A 23,423-nucleotide genomic window follows, 5' to 3' on the forward strand; every position below is an offset into this window, starting at 1 on the left:
CACTCAGATTTGACAGATGTTGTGCCTCATCATCCAGAACTGTGGTGTCTTCCCACACATTCATCTAATCTGGGAAACAGACTGGCAAAAGTTTTTTTTGGCTTTGTTTTTTAATTCAATTTCGCCCTGAAGCCAAATGCTTGAGCTGGTCAATAGACTTATCACATAGCGAGCCTATATGGAATAATGAAACATCACACTATCTTTGTTGCACAGGATGTGTCCAACCATGCCCATCATCAGGTACAGAGGATCCCAGTCTGCAGACTTAACCTTTACCCCCGGTGTTCCTACATGCAGGGGAACTGGGGCTGTGTGCCATTTCCTGTCTCTCCCAGATTGAAAATCGCCACTGATCTTCTGAATAATATATTTTGTACATGCAGTTACCCCTAAGACCCACTTTCAAACCAACATCATAGGGCACTCTCTATAATATTTACAATAAAACAAAGTCATGTATAAGTTAAGAAGACAAAAATTGTCTGCTCTTTAATTAAAACCTTAGCAACCATTGACTTGCTTTACTTACTCATCAGCGAAGACAGTGGCTGAAAAAAAAAATCCTTTTAAATGCGTGTCGCCTCAGAATTGGCAAAACGCACCGCTTAGCAAAATGCTCTCTCCTGTAGCTCTTTGCCAAAGCTTTGTAGATCAGCATGGGTGTGCTTCAACTGTTGAACAGCAACTGCAGTAAATCAGACTTTAAGAATGAGTCATTTTGGGATTTATTAAACGGCAGAAGCAGGCGGCTGCAGGTGCAGAGGAGAAAAGCTCTGCTGCATTGCCCTCCCAGATTTAGAGAGTGAGCATGAGTCAGACACACAGGTACATATTGTACATAAGATCACAATCGAATCAAGCTCGACAAACACCTAGACAAACGTACATTCTGCCAGTCTTTAAACACATTGTCGTGATGGGGACAACAGTCCCCAAATGGGACAAATTTACCCAGTCAGGCAAAACCCAAATTCACTTTGCCACATTTAACGTGCTGTGCACCATGTCTGAATGCTCACAGGCAAGCACAGAGGAGAAAAGACTGTGGCGAAGATGTCTGGTTTTCTGCAGCAACTTCCTTCCTGATAATTCAGCAGTTTTCCCATTCAGAATTGTAATTGCTGTCTATTGAGACAAGTTATGAAAGCCTTTTCGTGTGTGTGTGTGTGTGTGTGTGCGTACATGTGTGTGTGTACAGCACTGCAAGCGTGTGTGTGTGTGTGTGTGTGTGTGTGTGTGTGTGTTTGTGTGTGTGTGAAGGCTTTCTGTTTCTCCTTCTAGCACATCTCATCTGTGCAGCCAGTGAAACTCAGACTCTACTCCCTGGTTTTAAGCTGCACTGCCTGCTTCTCTCCTGCTGTTGTGTACCAGATTTACATCTACCAATCCTAGGGGAGTCCCTCTCAAAGAGTCTGTTTTTCACCTGTGGCAATGCAAAACTACCTTGTCATGTGTGCTACTTTTGCCTCCTTCTCCCTCTGGTTGTCTCTCCAACAAGCACCCGATGTGTCTGAACTTCACAGCAGCCTGCTGGTTAACAGATCAAAGAAAGGCCTTCGCCTTAAAGCTTGGTTCCCATCCTACAAGAATTAGTGCTGTGCTTTTAAGACATCTGTTTAAGGAATTGGCATTTAACAGCAATGATCAGAATGATCTGGCCAGTCTGATTCTACTCAACCTGTGGATTGACAGCTGTTGGGGAATTTGTTTAAAATAGTGCTGTGAAAAAGCATTTTCCCCCTTCCTGATTTCCTCTATGATTTAGTATTTTTCACACAGGATCGTTTCAGATCTTTAGACAAAATGTAATATTAGAAAAGGGGAACCTGAGTAATTTTAATTAAGATTTAATTTATTTAATGAAAAAAAGTTATCAAGCACTCAAGTGACCCCTGTGAAAGAATAATCTTAAAAACTAGTCGCACCACCTTCAGCAAGAACTGCAATCGAACACTTCCGATAATTAGAGCTGCTTTAATTCAGATTCATAGGTTTGGTATGCCATAATGAAAGGAAACCCCAGAAGAGATGAGGAAGTTGTAGAAATACTGTATCAGTCTGGAAAGGGTTACAAAGCCATTTCTAAGGCTCTGGGACTCCACCAAGTGAGAGCCATTATCTCCAAAACGAGAACAATAGGAACAGTGGTGAATATTCCCAGGAGTGACTGGTCTGCCAGAATTCCTCCCAGGGCACAGTGACAACTAAACCAGGTCACACATGATCCCAGAAGAACAGCCAAAGGCCTCTCTAGCCTCAGCTATATCAGTGTTCATGACTCTACACTAAGAAACATGATGGGAAAAGAAGGGATTCATGAGACAGTAGCAAAATGGAAACCACAAAAGTGTTTTTTTCCCCCCAACTGACAGACACTGAAATAGACTGAGCAGTTGCACATGTGTTCCGATTGAAATACTAACACATAGGTTTCAATTACATCAATCAATTACATCAAATTAGCCAATTAGCCAACATCAGAGCTGGTGAAGAACCACTCCTTTACGCCACTGCAAAAAAGCACCTGGATGATCTCTGGGCCTTTTGGGATAATGTACTCTGGACAGTGAATGACACTGGTCCCATTATGTCTGATGTAAAGCAAATACAGAATTTCAGAGTAAGAACATCAAACCAAAAGTCAAACATGATGACGTTAGTGTGATGGTGTGTGGATCACTTTCTGCCTCAGGATCTGGACAACTTCATTATTGAAGGAGCCGTGGATTCTGTTCTGTACCAGAAAGTTATTAAGGAGATGTCTGGTCATCTACCCATGAGCTGAAGCTGAATCATAATTGGCTTATGTAACAAGACAGTAATATTACATTTAAGGGGGGGGGACTCCTTTTTCACAGGGGTGACATGGATGTTTCATAACGTTTCTCAAAGTATAAGGAAACAATAATTTAAAAAAAATGTGTTTTGTGTTTACTCAGGTTCCCTTTGTCGAATATTAAATTTTGTCTAAAGATCTGAAACCATTCAGTGTGAAAAAATATACAATAATAGAGGAAATCAGGAAGGGGGCAAATACATTTTCATGGCACCGTAAAAAAGAAAAAGAGAACCCCCATAGAACCAGTGAGTGAATTTTCCACAGAACAGCACCCAAAATGTTCATATAGGAGATGTTCAGCATCTCTTTGTCCATAACTCTCCGTTTGCCTATTTACTGTAAGGCACGAGAGTAAAAAGAATGCTGTGGCCAAAGATGATTATCTTAATCAAGAACTATCTTTGCAGTCCTAGAGTGAATTACTGATCACTACACATGCAGAAGCTTGGCTCATAATTCACTACAAAAATGATAAAAAATTACAGATTATTAAAATGCCTCCAGAATCACACCCCCATCAGTGATACATTGTTTCATAGTCCCAATATGCATCCATTACATCTTTGTTCTAAACACTAGGGTGTTGGGTGAGTGATCTGTTTCCAACATGAATTAAGACACAAATTAGCTAGGGCAAAAATAACTTCATCTGTTAAAAACAAGAACTAATAGATGTCATCAAATAACAGTGATACAGGAAGATTGTCTGAAGTAACAATATTCAGGGTATATGTTCCAGCTGTAGATCACCTAATTAAAAGCCCAAATTTGTTCTGTACTGCCGTAGCCCTGTCAAAGGTCCCACCCAGGAACCAACTTGTTAAAACTTAATTTCAGTTAATCTCAGATTGCAAGATGCAGTGAGCCTCTCTCACCATCCGTCATAAATGGTTTCAGGATTTCATTGGCTGCTGAAGGACATAACTCCTTTCATCACTTAAGCAGATTGTAATTAAAGTGTGTACCCCAAGAATACAAAGCAGAGGTATATGCTTAATTTCTGCAAATTTCATCTCACAGCCTTCCATTGGGTTTTTCATTGTTTTTGAGGATCTGTTTCTGCACACCATACGCAAGGGGCCTGTGGGAACTGTGTGCAGCATTACAGCCTTCCAATGCCAACTGCCATATAGTAAAGAGATAGGCATTCAGTATGAGGGATTAAGATCGTACACTCTGGATTCAGTATACAGAGCCAGAATGGAGCACAGAGGCTTCAGTGCATAGCTTCAGTGCCAACGGAGCAAACAAAACCATTTCAGTCGTATGCTGCATTTCTCTGAAAAACATTTTATTTGAAAGTGCCTTAGTCTTGGATCACAAGTCATATGTACGTACAACACAGCAGCATTTGTATTGGTGAATCTCCACCCAAGGTAAGACAGACAGGTGCCTCCAAGGTCTGTAATCCAGAGCTCTGATGGCAGCTCCACACTGAACAGGTGTCATACTGTACAGTAATGTGTGTAGCTCTATCCACAGTGACATGCACACATTTACAGTATCTCTTGGGCATGAATAATGAGAGTCAGGTGTCAAGATTATTAAATGCTCCCATCTCATTTATTTTCCTCGCTCTCTTAGGTACCCCAGCATCTATGTGCACAAGCCACTCGCTCCCTCACCCCCGCTCTTCGCTCTCTAACAAAAGCAGGATAAGGGAGGCAGGCTTCACAAGAGACTCTCTTCATTATGACAGGAATGCAAATCACATTTTTGCTTGGCAACCACAAAGCTGTGAAAACAAAGAGGCTTAGAGCCTTGGTGTGCTGGGAGAGGCGCTCAGAGGCCTCAATCAACATGTCGCTCTGCTGTTAGGTAGACCATCCACCTTCCGTCCTGACACTTCCCGTGTTCACCTCTCACACAAAGTGGCCCCATGCTATTGTTATACTGCAGAGGAACATTACATACAATGGATGTGTATAGAATTTTAAATACTACAAGGCACATTTTAACATTCTTTTTAGTTCCCATTGAAGCAGTGTTCACAGTCTTATATAAGTAATTAATTAATATATTCTATGCTACAAAATATTTGTATGGATGTTGCGGTATCTCATAAACTGTCTGCAATAAATGCAGATTACATTGAGATCCTGTGCTCATTTACCCATCACTACCCAATGGCATTTAATTTAACATGATGGCTTCAGGCCTGCATTACGTGTCATACTTTAAGAACAAATTTAAAAATGTGTTACTTGAAATGTATTTTATTAATTAAAATGTGTTCTAATAAATGAATTATGAATTGAGTCAGTTTTTGTGGTATACAAAAAAATGTATATATAAATATTGAATGAATATATACAGCAGGCTCCAGAATTATTGGCAACATTGATAAATATGTACAAATATGCTGCAAACTAAAATTGGCATGTGTAGTCTTACATTTTTCAAATAAAAAAAATATTTCCCCAAAAAAACAGGTTCCACAATTATGGGCACCCCTGGTTAAATACTTTGTAGAAACACCCCTAGGAAAGATGACAGTCATGAGTCTTTTCCTACAATTTGTGATAAGGTAAGAGAACACATTTGGAAGGAGTTTTGACCATTCCTCTATGCAGAACTTTTCAGAGCCATTGGTATCCTTGGGATACACCTGTCTTCAGTACAGGTTTTTCATCAGATGAAGTGTGCTGACAGAACATGTTTGTTGTTTTGACTTAACCATTTCTGTGTAGATTCTGATGTATGCTTGGAGTCATGTTGTCCTACTCAACAATCTACCTATGAAGTCTCAACTTCAACTGGGCAACCAGATTGTCTGCCAAGATTTCCAGGTACTTTGTTGAATATATTGTGCCATTGATCTTAAATAGTGCACCTGGACCACTGGCAGTAAAACATATCCAAAGCATCAATGACCCACCACCATATTTGATAGTAGGTATGAGGTGCTTTTCCTAGTATGCATTCCATTTTGCCACCAGACATGTCGATCTTGTGTATGGCCAAAACATTCAATTTTGGTCTCATCGGACCATAGCACTCTAATCATACAGTAATTCCAATGAGGTTTACCCATTCCAATGAGAGTACCTATTACCCGACTTGTGGTAGTCAATTACCATGTGTCATCTGAATTGACAGTTCTTTGGCTTTTCACGTGCTGATGGTTGACAAAGGAATTTTGCATTTTTATACACTAGTGGTGGAATGACACAATATAGTTCCTTTGATGAACTAAATACACATAGTAAAATTGAATTGTGAAATGATGCTTCAAAAGCACTTTCATGTAAATGCTTGAATGTGTTGGTGATGTTTAATTTACAAAATTACCTGGGAGAAGATCTGAAACTATCAACTGAGAGCCCACGCAAGAATTCATATGGAGACATAGCACATGTCTCTTCCATCAAGTCACCTTTCGCTTTCAAACTAGATGTATCTTAAAAATGTAAAAATGGTTGCAGTGGTCAAGTCCTTGTTGTGGGTTGTGGGGGGGGGGCAACAGATGAAGAAATAGAACTGGCAAATTGCAGGAAATGCTGGGAAAGGCAAGAGAAGGCTGGCACAAGAGTTGTAGACAGAGAGCTTGGCTAGCTTGAAAACAAGGTGACGTCTTGTTCTTTTATGTTCAGTAAAGCCTTCTATATATTCATGAAAGCTTCTTTGCAAGAGCATTTCAGCATTTCATGTCTTCAGTTACAATAACATACCCGTATTTATTTGGGTTGGTATTGGATATATTTGAGGCAACACATACAGTGAGACACCCCTTATCTCAGTTACCCCTTAACTAAAAATTGACAACCCAGTCAGAGTATTATTCAATATGAACTTCTAACTTAGTTAATCTTACAAGTAACTGTGCTGTACCATAGCTGACTCATATACTTGATGAATATTTTCAAATGCAAATCAAATGCAAATTTGTTCTACAGATAAACCAAAGAGAGCACGTAGCTTGTATGCTTGTCACCATTAACCAAAGCAATGACCATGTTTCACTTTTTATATTATGTTGACCTTTGAAATATACACACATATATTCTGTTCTCCAACAGCATACGGTACATTGTTGAAAGATATAAAAATGTTATATGAGATACTTTCATCGCGTATAAACACAAGTGTGTGCACACAGAAGGACAAAATGTTGGCTGTAGCCAGACAAATGTATAAAATAAATAAATTAGAATAGATTAAATACTTTGAACAATTACAGTAATTTAAAAACATCGCTAGACAGTACATCCATTTCTGTGCCTTATTAGTTTCAGTGCCTCATAGATGCATCAGCAGTGACATTTGAATTCATTATCCAGAGCAGAATATAAAAGATGAAACAGCTGATTGATGTTGTCTACATGGTCTACATGGTGTTTATCAGTCACAAAGATGGTGACCATGAGTCACAAATATTGTCCAGTCAGATTCTTACTGTAACAAATGTGAGTTGGTAATGCAAGTGAGAGAAAAAACAGCAGCAGGATAGTGGTCGAGGGGAGAGTAGGTCTGTAATGAGAGAGTAGGTCTGTAATGAGAAAGATTAAGGCTAGTACAGGAATATACTGAGAGGCTGAGCTGTAGAACAGACGCACACAGCTGTCAAGGCCAGCTCAAATATGTCGGATGGAGAAGGACAGTCACAGCAAGTCCATTACTTTTCTTTTTTAATCTTGGTCTGCCAAAAGCAATAACACCACCACAATGTTTCATTTTACATGCACTAACATAGACTCAGTGAGCACTATTAGGTATTTATTAGACTTATTTTTTAGACGTATTGGTCTTCTGCTGCTGCACCCTATCCACTTAAGAGGTTTGATATGTTGTGCGCTTTTGCATACCACTGATGTAATGCTTGGTTATTTGCATTATACTGTCACCTACCTGTCTGGCCCTTCTCCTCTGACCTCTCTCATTAACGACACGTTTACTGCCCTCAGAACTGCTGTTCACTGGATGTTTTTTTTGTTTTTTGCACCATTCGCTGCAAACTCTACAGCCTGTTGTGTCCGAAAATCCCAGGAGGTCAGCAGTTTCTGAGATACTCAAACCACCCTGTCTGGCACCAACAATCATTCCACCGTCAAAGTCACTTCGATCACATTTCGTCCCTATTCTGACATTCAATATGAATCTGACTGAACAATATATTAGGTATACCTGTACACTAGCAAATATTTAAACAGCCAATCATGTGGCAGCAACTAAATACATAAAAACAAATTTCAGTTGGAAATGCAAGTATTAGAGAGAAAGGAAAGGAGCAGGATAGTGGTCTGAGTGTATATCCCAGAACTTAAATATGAGTGTTGTTTTTGGTCTCCTACTGACAATGCCCCATACAAAAACACTGAATACCTCTAGGTAAAATTACGTAAAGATCCCCCTTGTGGTTGGATGGTTGAGTGCTCTACAATGCTCCTGCTTATCTACAGTACCTACAACAACCTCAAGACGCCAGAAACATTATTGGACAGAATATGGATAAAATCTGTGATTTTTCACAACCAAGAATAGATCAGTGATGTATATGATTGCTAAGCAAATTGCAGCGACACTTAACTGGCCTTTTAGAGTGAGCTGAGTTAGAAGCACCACGCAGAGCACTGAGATAGCCATACAGCTCAATGTTATGAGGAGAGTATTAACGATGTGTGATGATGACCTAAATGCATCCAAGGCAGTACTTAACATCACCTATCATTGTCATCACTCCCCTCAGGTATAAATAATGATATAAACCAAAGAATGGCACCAGACTGTATCAGTGAGCTCTTGTCACCCTCCCACACTAATCGTCTGCTCACGTCATTCTGAAGTCTAGGGTAAAAATCGAAGGAGTATGCGGGCAAACTTTGTAATTATCTTGATTTGCATTAACTGTCTTTAATTCTTCCTGTATTTTGTACAATACCTTGTGCTTATATAATAATATGAATAACAATAAGTACAATGACGCCATTTGGTTGGAATAAATTAAAAATTTTTGTGAAAGTACAATGCACTTCTCACAAAGAGCCAGATCATAATCACTGTGCTAACCAGCCTCCCAGGAGCGTTACTATGGTTATTGAAGGACCATATGCTCTGAATTGATTTCATTCCATTTTTGTCACTGAGCAAGGACATTTTGCCATTTTGCCAACAGCCATTTCTAACAAGGAAAAGAAAATTACAGCGTACTCTTAGCTACCACATTTCACGCAGTGATGTCAGTGCTGTCCTAACCAGTTATTTTCATGAAAGGCTGATGAGGAAGTGTCTTCAATGGCTAGTAAAATCCAGGAGGCTTCAATACTGAAATGTCAGCAAACAACTTAAAATCACTACAATCCCAAAATGCCACAACGAGTTTATTTGCTGTCACAGTTCTCCAATAAAGCTAGATCTGGAAACAAGTTACATTTTCAGGTAATTAAGTACTGTGGTTTCAAGTACAAAATCAACGTCAAGATGGGAATTAAATGTGCAACCGTCTGGTTCCATAGGACAATAGCAGCTCACAACAACCAGCTTAGTAAAGACATGTGTCCCTGAAGATACAGAAAAATAGGCATGCAAATTTAGCCATTCCACTTGGGCTTAAATTAATTAAATTTAGTTATCACAGTTTTCTCTAACAGCAAGTTCATGTGGCCCATTATCCAATAAGTTAGTACCAAACAAAGTAATAGTTCAGTTATTTTACTTTATAATATTACTTTAAGTTATATTATTTCACCCACTTCTGACAAGCACAAGAGAAAGATGTACTGTGTGCGCTATTTTACCTCAGGAAACTGCAGAATTCTTAGTACCTCACTGAAATGGTTGAGCCAGGTTACCTGTTCTTGGTTCCTACTCTAATGGCCAACTACAGATTACATTACATGAGTCCAATATCCTTTTTTAATCACATCAGATAGAACATATTCTCCCGTGGCATCAGAGTATTTTAAATTACATGGCGGGCATTTTCTAAAGATATGACAACATTTTATATTATATGAACTATGAGCAGTGTGGTATGGTACCTAAATAACTAAGATTTCACAGAAACAAAGACTTTTGATGTTGCAAATTCAGGGTAGTACAATCTTCTGCAAATGTAGTCTCTTTGAAATAAGACACTAATAATGACAGGAAACCTAAGAGTTAGGTTCTCCTTATGAGGCACTTAATTACACAATTCAATTGATAAATGTCTTTACTGGATAATTACGTTTGATCCTCTGTGGAAAAGAGCTGGATGACCTCCAGTTGAAAGTTTCATTTCTTTGTGCTCTTACTTTCCAGCCCACTGTGCCAACACTGCATCCTCAAATCACCCTGTGTCTGGGTACCTGTGATATTCTCCCCTAAACCCAGGCTTCCGTTCATTATTTGCAGTTTTAGAGACAGAGTTCCAAGCAGCATACTGCATGAAAATGGCATGGGAACCACAGATCCAATGATCGATAGCTGCACTGACAGGTCCCTCACATGAAGGTTGCACTTACATTAATAAAAACATCAAGGTGGATCCTCTCGCAGAATAAAAAAACCTTCAGTCAGTATATCAAAAATCCTACTCCCGTGGCACACCATTTTCTATTGGATGTTTTTCTGTTGTATTTGCATCAAAATATTCCTGCTTCCTGGGATCAACTTACGCACACATGTCAATTACAATGTGGTTATGATTAATTCGGGAAAAGGGTGAAGGCAAAAAAAAAAAGACTACGCATTGATCTGCTCACAGTTGAAACTCAGCATGGAGGTGATGGAATGAAAGACTTAATTTCTCCCTTAGTTATACTACTGAATAAATACGAAGAAGGGAGGACGATAGGCTCTAACATAATAATATTATGATATTGTCACTTATGAAAACAACAGCAAACACATGCTCCCCATCTCACTCTGCATGAATGGAAAATAGTCTTCTTAATTGGCACAGTCACATCCAGTGGCACATAAGGTACTGTGAAGGAGATTACAAAGGTGATCTATGAAGAGAATAACCTGAATGCTGCTATATGCTGGTGGAGAACAAAGTCAACAGAACTGAAAGCACAAAGTCAACACTATGGAAAATTCCAAGTTTCAGAAGCCGGGTGCTTAACACCCCAGAACATTCCAGAATGCCAACAAATAGAAAAGCCTCTAAACATTGAGTAGAACACCACTGAATATTCCAAGGATAAAGAACTCTCCAGAAAATGGGATAGTGGGGACTGACTCCAGACAGGTGAATTTGAAATAGCCTACCTGACTGATTTCCTACTATCGGGAGGCAGTGGAAGCTGTTCTCCTCCGTCAGTCAGCTGGATTCTGACCTGCCCAACGTTCTTGGAAACGGAGCTGCTTCTTCTTTACGCCTCACTGCCTAATCTGACCATTCTGTACTGATGTTGTTTGTTGCCTTGGTTACCCTTAGTACAGTATGCAGTCCTACATATGCATCTTGGTGCTCTGCAATTCCTTCAGAACACAGCCAGCAGCCACATAAGGAGTGGGGGGAGGAGGATATGCTTTGCGCATCTCAGCAGCGATGTATGTGTGTACGGTTTTGTGTGCCAGCACAGGAACATTTAGGATCTGTCTGATCTTGTGCTCCTGCGCATCACACAAGGTTCAGAGGAACCCAAAGCTTGCTTTGTCATTCTTCATCCAACCAGTAGGAATCGATCAACAGTGATCTGACATGATGCTGTTGATGGCATTAGTGAAAGAAGGAGCTGAAGCTGACACACACAATAGCACAGCAGAGAACCAGCATTAAGCCTTTCATGGGCACTTCTGTCCCACTGGTCCCATAATTGCTGTTCCTTTTCATTTCCCATTAACACCTTTCAACCTGTTGGTCTCAGCTGCAATTAAAGCTATGTTTGACTAACTGTGGCCACTGCAGTTACATAATGCGGTGTAATTTGGCAAACAGACCATGGATAAATACAAGTTGGAACCTATTCTCTTCAAGCCAGGGCTTGTCATCTATTAAGGCAGATTTAAGACTGATTTATCCGTTGGAAAGAGTTATATAGTCTACACAAGTGTGCTTATTTATAAGGACATGTGTGGTCTTTAATGTGAAATGTTAGCAGAAGTATATTTTAGTGCATTTTGTGTATACAAATTCATATTTCTTTCTCATAAAAAGTTTTCTCAAGGAAACGCTCTGGGAAACAGTTCAGCTGACCTAAACACAAGCAAGTTTTGATAAATTACTTACCCCCTGAAGTACATAGTTAATTGGACCTCTTCAACTACATAATGCATGTTTTTTGCAATTTTCAGCACACGTATGAATACTAAGTAAGTCATTAGAACCAGCAGTCAAAACGATTGCAGTTGGTTCACATCTACTTCAGAATAGCATTAATTTGCTATAGCATTCACATTCCCTCATAAACCACTAGCAGGGAGATATTAACCCATCACATCATATCAACCAGTCAGCACATCATATTAATCTGTTATCCAGACCCTAGTCCCAAAAAACATGCTATTTTCTTCAGAGCCATTAAGTACAACCACTTCCAACTGCAGTATGTAGACTACACACACACAGAACATCTATGTTTGATACACAGTATATCAAATATAACAATAGAAGCTGCTGTCTGAAAACAGCAGTTAAAGCAGTCTCTTTTCAGACTTGGGACTGAGACAGCAGACCATTTTCATGAAATGATATTCTACCCTATGTCCTCCCTTCAAGCCCAGATATAGCTGAGTGTTCATGGGAGATGTAGTCATCGCCAGCCTGAAACTGCAGTAAATTAGCCGACAGGGGCTGCTCATGCCTCGTCTGCCTTGCATAACAGACTCTTTGGAAGATGAAAATGTCAAAAAAATCTAACAGAGGTAGAATATTAATCCACTTTCATTTAAAATTCCCCTTTAAATTGCTATTTGTAGACGTGATCAGGCACAGCGGTGTTCTGAAGCTGGCTGGCATCACATGGAACTCTTTGGGTGCAGATGCAATATGCTGGAAAAGGCCCAGCCAGCAATCCCTGACTGCGCCTCTCTTCATTGAGTATCCGTCTGTAAATATTCTCCCTTGCCTTACACAGTGATTTCCATAAATGAATGAGTTTGGGAACAACCCATGCCGAAGGTCTCCACTGATGAGCGATAGACCACTGATAATGGAGTGCACAGTACAGCCAGTGCAGTCTGGAGCTTGATTCCTACATCAGAATACTGCGGGCCCTTTCCAATCGCTTATTTTTCACCTCCATATTTCTTTACTCGCTCCTTTTCTTGCTCCTAGCTCTACCCATCAGGAGAGGCAAGAAAAAGTGTAGAGAAAAGGTGAAAATGCCCCAAGACAGGGAAACAGGAATTGGGCAAATGGAATGTTCTTGCTTCTTTAAACAGTTGGAAGCCAGTTACAGTTACAGACATGACAGATGCGTGGCAGATGGGGAGAGGTGGATCCACAGGTAAATCATTTATACGTCACAGATTCCCCAAAAATACTACACATGCTCATGCTTCCTTGCTCAATTCAGGAGCCTTTTATTTTCTTGCTCTTAAAAGGAACGTTTAACAGGTTGAAATTTTGGAAAGATGGTGGACCTCGATCAACTTGCGATTAGAAAGAGCCCTACATGTTAATCTTTCCTGCAAGCATCATTGAATGAAGAGTACCAGATATCCCCCCCCCCCCCCCCCCGCCAACCCAACCATTTAATTGATTAATTTCTCCATTGCCTACAACAGGTACCAGGCTGCACAAAGAGAGCTATAGATCTTGCAACCTCCATCCCACATCCTGTCACCCAGACTGAACAAGCTGTGACAGTGCTGGGTCTCATCTTGCTGCAGTTTGGCTTATGACCTTTTATTAACTCGAGCTTTGGATAATAGATATAAAAATCTGCAACTTAAATTTCAAAAGCAACTATCTTCATTCAGCACAAAAGGAGGAGGAGCCTCTCCCAGTCTAACAGTGCTCATAACGTTCAAAGCAGAGAAATTAAAGTTCACCAAAGCTTGAGATTTAGGCCAGTTGAACCAGTTGAATAGATAATGGGCAATGGATCAACAACAATGCTGCCGCCATGCCGATGCTGTCTGTGGGCCTGCATCTCTCCCAGGGAGCCGAAATCCTGAGGCCCACTGCATTCAGCTCCCGTTCCCCCCTTCCCTGCATCACATACCTATCCAGTCTGGTACTGGAGCTTTTAACCAGCCAAACCCATTTTCTGCTTTTCTGGCTCCAGGCTACTTTCAGATATTCTTAAACAGACTACAAAAGAACAGTAGTACTCAATGAGCAAAAATATATTTTAAAAAAGCACTGTGACATGCTTTCTCATAAAGCCACACTGGAGTAATATTTTATGATCATTTATATTTTATGGTCTCCTCCATGTTTATAAAGGGTATGCGGTAATCTGTTTTGTCTCATTCTCCGCGCTGATAATCAACACAGAATAATTTACTTCAAACCTTAGGCAGTGACAGCTATTGTAGTAGTACAGGGAGTTTCACACACACACGCACACACGCTCACAAGAACACAGAGAGAGAGAAACAGAGGGAGAGAGAAAGATCTGTAAATTTGTGCTAAATGCTGAAGCTGCTATCGTCAGAATGGGAGTTAAAGATGACTTAATGTGACAGTGAATTGCTCCAAGGAAATGCACAGCAATAAGGTGGCTGAAGCAAAATTCATAATGAAACAAATATAACGTAATATCCTGTTAAAATAATAATGTAGCAATATGTAGAGCCCAGAGAAGATGATTGTTTCTGCTATCGCCCCTTCTACCAGAATAGCTTTCAGTGCACAAACAGAAACATGACACATGCAATATACTGGATCTAGCCAAATGTTTGATGCCTGCATAATGCTTCCTAATTGTATTTATTGACACACCAAAGGACACATTTCTAAACTGACCTTGACAGTGCCATTATTGTGGTCAGTGGTTGAAATCTGTGATCTGCATTTCCGCCTTCAAGGTTGTTATCCCATTGACTGTAACACCGTGGACCTTGGTTCAGTTTTCAGCTATACAGCTGCAGCTATACACCTGGATTCGATCAGTAGCCATCCTAACCTTTGATTTTGACTTGACAAATAAAAGCAAGTATTTTCAGGCAAGTTCATATTTTTTGTTATTACTCAACCCCCTTGAATTGTGAGTTAGAGTTCCGGAAAGATGTTTTACTTGATTTGAGTGTTTGAGTGTCTTTTAGAGCACAATGGTTTTTGCATTTGGGTTTAAATCTGAAAGAAAAGACTATTCATTCTGTTCATTATTCATTCTGCTGATCCCGATCATCTCCTGGGAAATATAAGAGCAAATATGCTGGATGTCCATAGGCTCTAGAGACCAGCTCCCATAGTTGGTGTGAGCAATAACAGAAAAAAAGAATGTCTGTCCAAATGTGATTTTCATTCATTTCATACAGAAACCCACACTTTAAAGTGGAATGATCTCACAATTCCCACCTAAAACCCACTCAATCTGAATTACATCAATGGTCAAAGACATCATCTGTCATATTTCATCACTTTGAAAGTCTGACAGATCATAAAATTGTGTTTTTCCATCAGCAAAGAGACCATAATGCACCTTGACCATATTTCATATTTAATGTATTTAATGGTATTTTGACAATATAAAAACTTTACAATATAGCATACTATGCAGGGGATCCGCTGGTATTGTATGGAAAGATGTCACTAATTGGTTTTGTTGCATAACACGGCCGATTGAGCCTTTATGAAGCAGAAGGCATTGGTTTATCTTGACTTTAGGGAGCACATGTGCCCCCCCAGGAAGAGTGCAATGATCCATTCATTAGCAGGAAAGCCTGCCACAGCACCATGGCTGTAACACACCCCATATCACATGTCACACACAGAGGGCCAGATTGGACAAATGCAAATTAAGCAGAGCACTTTATGTGAAAGCCAACTGGAAATATATGTTGTGATATTGCGTTATCCAGATATAAGGTTTAAATGACAGCCTACTGTGAGACTATTTCAGCAATGCAGTGGTAAGAGACCCAGATACCTCTTGTCACAAAAGTGCCCACCATGTTACGTCATGTGGTCAAAACTACAAATCATGCAGTGGCAGAATAGGAAAACATCAGGATCTGGTTCTGAAGAAAACAAAAGCTAAATACTCTGGGCATATTATACAATGTTTCAGCATATTTCTGTTTTAGCTTGACATTTGACACTGTTAATGTTTTTATCTTTCATTTCAATTCATTGTATAATAATCTTAAGGGATGTGACTAGGGCTGCTGTGGCTGTTGTTGGCAAGCCAATGCATTGTGCTTTTCTCTGCCTTAAACCCTTGTCACTAATTAAAATAAATACATGAATACATAGATGTAATGTGTTGCTATACACAGTTCAAAAGCCCATATACAGTAATTATCCCCAGATAAAGCAATATAATCTGGTCCAGTGCTTAAATTGAACAACACAAAGTCTGAGATAATAATGATGCATGTCCGATAGCAAACTGTAAAAGGATTATTGTTTTCATAAATGTGAGTTGATTATATTTTCTCATTATATAGTCTGAATCATTAGCCTGGACCAAGGAAGTAGACAGGAGATGACACACCAAGGCTGTGTCATTAATTTGCAGCCAGTAATGATCCCCAGTGTTTGTCACTACCGTGTCCATAAAAAGACTGAGAACGTAATACACAATGCACAGAGCAGGGGTCCGTAACTAAGTTTGGCCTCAGATTTTTACTAGTTGGTTGGCCTGAACATTAATGTTCTATGAATAAACCTATCATTAAGTATACACTACAAATTGCACAAAGAATATTGATCACATACTGTAGCTGAATAATAAAATAAAATAAGTTCCGTCTCATTAAATTGCTAATACCCATTAAACTAGCTTTACATCTCTGTTGCCTGATTGGTGGACAATTGGGGAATATGCTACATAGGCTGTCAGTGTGTGACAACCAGGCTACTGTGCTTCTGTAGGGCAGCAAGCACCAATTTCCCGGGAAGTTGTTCAACTGTAGCACAGCTACCATTAACACACAGCTACAGAAAAGTCGTTATCTAAACTAAAGATACACGACATTGAGCTACTTCATGAAAAAGAAACATAGGTAAATAGGTCATCTATGAGCCATGCCAGAATGCTCACTGTTTATGTTTATTACATTTTGACCATTCTGTGTGAAAAATACAAAATAATAGAGAAAATGAGGAAGGGGAAAAATACTTTTTCACACTACTGTAAACTCTGATGCACCACCTGCCAAACATTAGTGGCATGAATTCCTTCTGAAATAGAGCCTCTCCCACTGTACCATGGTCAATTTAAATGAAAAATCAAGATTCTTGCCCCATGGGTAAATGTAACTTTGTCCATGCTACTTCATATTTTTTTATTTGGGGTTTAGTGGGCCAAAAAAATATTGCTGGGGGGCCGGATTTTTCCTGCAGGCAGCCAGTTGCTTACCTAGGCTCTAGGGAGTATCCAGCACAGCAATAAGCCTGGTCTCGATTACTTCAAGCATCTTTGCCTCACTCACATGAGCTAGTAAGATATTTCACTCATTGACAACTGCAAAAAAGTCCTGATATCAGAATCTGTCTTGATCTAATATCCACCGATTTGATTGGCTGGCTTAGCAAAAACAACATATATTTAGTCAACTGTGAGCGTACTTTGCTGTTGCTTCACATTGAATATCCCATCAGTCTTCATTCAGCTCTTGAATTATTCTCCCATTTGGTACTGCATGACTGCATTGGACATGCACTTAATTCATCTTCTATCCACCGCTCCACTTTTACACCTCATCCTTGGCATGTAAGTGCAAGTCAATGTCTTATGGCGCCTGTTAGTCACACCACCCACAGAGTGCCCTTCGTCATTGGTCCTGTCAATCATATTGCTGTTGATTGCAAGCTACTGTATCGGCCCTGGCCATCCAGTTCTGACAGTATTTATGATTAATTTCCGGCTGAGTAAAACACAGGGTAACCTTGTTTCAAGACTGGTGCTGATGGTGGCGTCTCTTCTCTTCGGTATTGGAGGAGGTGGGCGCTTGGCCAACTGACACATGGCCTTTGTGATGGCATTGGTTTCGCTTTCCAGATGGAGGAGAACCAACAATTATATCTGGCCAAAACACTCTACAGAAAGGCCTAGCACATTGTCATGATCAAAGAGATTGCGTCTTCATCGAGCTTGAGTAGCTTGTTTAGACATATTTGATCACATCGTGACCTAGTTTGAGGTCAGATACACAGTGGTAAGCATTCAATGGTAGGCAACATGCATCTTCAAGTTAACTATGCTGATACCAATGTTCAATAATCCCCACTGTCCACTTCAAAGGCCAATGTGTTGCTCAATCAGATATATGGACAATAGGCAAAGCAATTCTAAACTGAGACAGATGTGGGAAATCTTGCAGGACGTGACAAACACTGCCAATTGAACAGAGCTAATTTATGCCAAAAAGGCTATTTAATGGCTGTTTGCTTCTTAATATGCTGAAAGGGAGGTGGAACCTGTGTGATTGCATGTGATTGTTGGGTTACAGGTTACCAGAAATACCTGCTCCCTGCATACATCAACACCACACTGCAACACAATGAAAGAACTACCATTATGCATTTACGTAACTAAAGCAAAGTCTGAAGTCTAGATTAGCACTACATGCTCAAAGAATACACATCCTGTCAAAGGATAAAAAACACTAAACAATTCAAGAATACAGCAGCACAAATTCACAATGCGATTCACATAAGGTGGGGTGCAAAAATGTGGGCACCCCTGGTTTAAATGTCTGTTACAATGAATCTGTATGTGATCGAAAGCAAACCTGAACTCAAAATGGTAGAGAGCAAATTTTAAAGCAATTATAAAGATAGATTTTTATTAAAAGAAGGAAAAGGACCCTGTGCAAATGAACCCTTTTGGATTATTCTTTGTTACTTTTTTAATAGATGATTACTAATGCCTAGACCCAGGCAATTTACTCATTAGGGCTTCAATGATTCAGGTGAATATAATTCCAGGGCTGTTCTATGTGGTGTCAACATCCATGGGTTCCTCTAAACACTTGCCCAAAGATTTTGGAATGAAGACGGTTCATTTCCACCAAGAAGGAGAAGGCTACAAAAACTCTCAAATTTCCACTGTCAGAAACATTATTATAAATGGAAGTTGAAGTCAAGGCAAGGTCTGGAAGACCAAGAAAGATTTCAGATAGAATGGCCAGAGTGAGAAATGCTCAGAAGAACCCACACATCACTGCAAAAGAGCTGCAAAAATAATAGCAAACACATACAACACAACACAACACAACACAATACAACATACTTTAAACAACAAAGACCTATATGGAGTTGCCATAAAGAACAACCTTAACACAAAAATCAGTATCTGAAGTATGCAAAAGAAAACACCTGCCAGGAAGAATGGGGTAAAATTTCAAAAGCAAGAATTGAAAGACTCTTAGCTGGCTATAGGAAGCATTTACAAGCTGTTATAATTGTCTGAGGAGGAGTTACAAAGTGCTGACTGACAGGGTTCCCAAACTTTTGCACAGGACCTTTTTTCTTTATTATTATTATTATTATTATTATTATTATGAAACCGTAAGAAATTTAAATAAAAAGTCTTCTTGCTATAAAAGTGTTTAACGTTGTACCATTTAGAGGTCAGGTTCGCTTCTGTTCAGTAAGATATTATTGTAAAAGGCTTTTTGACCAGGGGTGCTCAAATTTTTGCACACTACTCTTGCAACTGCAAACAGACGCAGCGCATACATAAACGTTGAATAAAATGTTCCTTCATTCTAACGAGCAAAGCTTTCCTTGATTCAATTAGAAATGAAGCATTATATAACAAAGGGAGGATGCACCCTGTAAGAGCAAGCCTGGCCAGAGTGTCATGGAAACTAGCGCAGTCTGCCAGAAACAGAGACCAGCATTTTCTTTGAGGTGAATGGAGGAAAAAGTTATGAAATTATTCATGCACTTTGTGAATGAATTATACCAAATTAAAATCCCTGGCTGTAATTAAACATTGCTGTGCTGTGCCCAAGCACTTCTGTACAGGTACTGCATCTTAACATTTTCCTGGTGTATATAAAACTGCAATCTTTGCATTTGATACCATACAAATAGAACAGGAACTCACACTTATGACTCATGCTCAATTCAGGGACATTGCAGGAGCCCTGCATGATAAAATGTTCCCGAAATGTTCTCTTTCAGTCTGGACAGGGCACACACTGCAGACAGAATATCAAGCCTATGGGCTGCAGATTTAATTTCCAATTAATAACAAATCACTGACACACAAAAATAATTGCTTCATTCATTTAAAAAGTGGGATTTTAAAGACAAAGTTAACATAAATTACACTGACAATATAAAAACCCTTAAAAGGAGGTTGCATTGCTGTCTTTGGATTAATAAGAGATGTGCACTTTGTGACTGTGTCCTTCTACACATCTGCACCTCACCGTTTTCTCCCGTATGTTGTTTTATCTTTGCACACAGCATGAAGAGTGACATACTTGGCAATTTCGAAATGCAATGAAGCTACTTGATCTGGATATCCGTAGTACATGTCTAATAAGTCTAATGATAAAATGCAAGCAAGATGTCATTAAAGATGTCAGGGGTGCACAACTCCGGTCCTTGAGGGCAGGTCCACGTACTGGTGTTTGTTCCAACCAATTGCCTTGTTTTTATTTTGCTGACAGCTCTATAAATGACCCCGGTTCAAGCCTGTACTTGAGCACAGTAAAATCATTAAGACACATTTGCAGTCTGCAGCTGCAGCCGGTACTCATACACATGTCAGATAGGATATGATTGAGTCAATTAAATAATTAAGACCAGAAGTTGGCACAAAATCCTGAAGCGGATCAGCCCTTGTTGTGCACCCCTGCATTAAATACATTCAAGATGATCACTCCAATCTTAATTTGGTATCTAACATAAGTGATTTTCTTGATGTATTTTCTCATATCTCATATATTATCATTTAAGCTGGTAGTGAAACAATCTGTTTCATCGATATGTCTGCTTGTATCAGCATTCTACATGTTCATGAAACATTGTTTCACTACTAAATGTTTAAAACACAATGCTATGAGTAGCCTCATTTCTGATGTCGCCTACCTCATCTCAGGACTGTCAAACTTTATTCTAGTAACGTTAGCAAGTGCTCAGTGTCTCCTGTGCTAGCCCCAGGAGTGCTCGCAGTTGAGGAAACTCATCAGAACTCCGCACATTCAAAATAAGTCCTGGAAAGCGTGAACATAACCGCTGAACTAAAACCGCGCAATCTGACATCTCACAGCAAGAACCGCGTGGGGTTAGGGAAACTGCGGAATGCGGGTGCAGCTGTATCTCCTTCTGTTGGTCCGATCGCAAATGTCGCCTGAAGTAAACGTATTTGATTATCAATTGAACATTTTGGACATCGTCATTTTTGCTCATTTTACTTTCATGGTGAATTGCTTGTACAAACTAGCCTACTTAGGGATATACCTAGCCTATTTAGGCATATGGATAAAATCGTCATAAAATCGTGTAATTACTTCAAATTCGTAATACAGTCTCGCATCTAGTGATAAATAGTTTACAAAATGTATTGTCAGAATATAAACACAAATAGTCTAATGACCCAGTCAACAGCACAATATTACGGGGTCTGTTTGTATATTAGACGTTACAAGGCAGAAAACTTCATACTGCACTGTAGCCGTGTTAACTTCACAGTATGGTGCGCAACCGCGGTTATAATTATCATGTAATTAAACAATTGTAACAACTAGACATTACATTTAGAGAAAAAGCCCAATTTCATTATTATTATTATTATTATTATTATTATTATTATTATTATTATTATTATTATTATTATTAGTTTTTGCTCAGAATGTGTCTACGTTGCTGACGCGGAAGCTTGTTTTTATTCGCAAGCAAAACTTTTTATGCAACATATTTGAACAAAAATATCCCATTCTTTTTAACGACATAAAATAATAATATGTGCTAATAATTCAAAGGGTGTACAATGCCTTTCAAATGTCATAAGTAGTCACGGACATTTTGAAAGGCAGTACTGTTCCTTTTGGGAAATACACTCAGTGAGCACTTTATTAGGTAGACCTCCACACCAGCGTGTCGATGCAAATATTTAATCAGGCAATCATGTGGCAGGAACTAAATGCATAAAAGCATGCAGACGTGGTCAAGAGATTCAGCTGATTTTCAGACCAAATGTCAGAATGGGGAAGAAATGTAATATTTGACCATGGAATGATTGTTGGTGCCAGACAGGATGGTTTGAGTATCTCAAAAACTCCTGATCTCCTTGGATTTTCACGCACAACAGTGTTTGCAGAGACTGGGGCGGAAAAACTAAAAATATCCAGTGAGCAGCAGTTCTGTGGGAAAAAACTGGTTTAGGAGAAGGGCCAGACTGGTCGAAGCTGACAGGAAGGCGACAGTACCACACATTACACATTACAATGGCATGCAGAACAACATCTCTGAACACACAACGCATCAAACCTCTAAGTGGATAGGGTACAGCAGCATGAGATAGGCTACAGCAGCAATATAAAAAAATCTAATAAATACCTAATAAAGTGCTCACTGAGTGTATATAGTCTACATAATTATGACGCCCAGTCTACGTTAGCCTATATATGAAGCCTAGCTATAGTAACCTATATTGTCCTGCAGCCAGAAATCACCTACTCTGTATGTTTTAACATACAATAAAAATCAAGAATTAACAGTAGGGTATGTACGAGATTAAACATAAAGTTAATCCGAATGTTCAGTTATGCCTATCCCAGGGGGCGATGACTAATATTTTTGCGAATTTATTATTTTGGATATGATCTTTTAAGTTTAGCCATGACGCCAGTAGCCTAAGATGAGTTTACATTCTCCACTTGTGCAATATGACAACTGCGCTAAAAGAGATTCGAAATTAAATCAAGAACGTAGCCATTGCAGTAAGTGGAATCGTTTCCCAGAGCACACAAGCAAACTATGTGGTTGTGTGCAGTTCTGTTGACATAACGGGCATCTTAACTCTATCAAGTTGCAGGGCATTATGCGAGGCGCATATCGCATTGGGCTCGTTACAGCGCTGCAATCTTAGAAATTACATTTCTGAATAATTTACGAAATTTAAACAAGCAGAACGCGATAATAACTGTCGGTTGTCGTTATGGGATTGATTTTCTCTAATAAACGTCTAACAGCCGATTGCTCGAAAGACATCTCCAATTGCGCACACTTACCTATAAAGCCAGTTGCTCTCTAAATATGTGGTCCACTGTGTATTTATCTACCAAATCTTCCTCATCAAAAGAAGATTTTTTTTTTCAGATGAGATTAATCTTCTCCTGGCTGTCGAACTGAAGATAGACAACTTATTCTTCTTTTTCTATAACAGGGATATATCCTAACGCTTCTGTTCCATCCACTATGCGCTTTTCAGCTAGTCCGAGATGGAGAGGTCTACACAAGGCGAAAGAGTAAGAGCGCGCGAATGTGGCGGGGGGAGGGGGGCTATTTGACAAACAGCTAAGAGGTGTGGCTTTCCAAAAAACTTAAATGACATAGCTGCCTCATTTCTTTATGCCT

General features: G+C 39.5%; 1 protein-coding gene across 2 annotated transcripts in view; it reads right to left on the reverse strand.

The window, feature by feature from the left end:
* The window catches only part of camkva (CaM kinase-like vesicle-associated a), a 39,709-nt gene extending 16,521 nt beyond the window's left edge, over positions 1–23,188 (reverse strand). Inside the window, exon 1 of one of the 2 annotated variants that reach the window (XM_061257912.1) lies at positions 23,078–23,188. The gene's annotated coding sequence lies outside the window, so the exon portion shown is untranslated. Of the gene's footprint in view, positions 1–11,035; positions 11,164–23,077 lie in introns of those variants that run through there. The other variant, XM_061257911.1, reaches the window with a different exon arrangement.
* Between the last annotated feature and the right edge of the window lie 235 nt (positions 23,189–23,423).

This window comes from Conger conger, chromosome 10 (genome assembly GCF_963514075.1).
Source record: "Conger conger chromosome 10, fConCon1.1, whole genome shotgun sequence".
Lineage (NCBI taxonomy): Eukaryota > Metazoa > Chordata > Actinopteri > Anguilliformes > Congridae > Conger > Conger conger.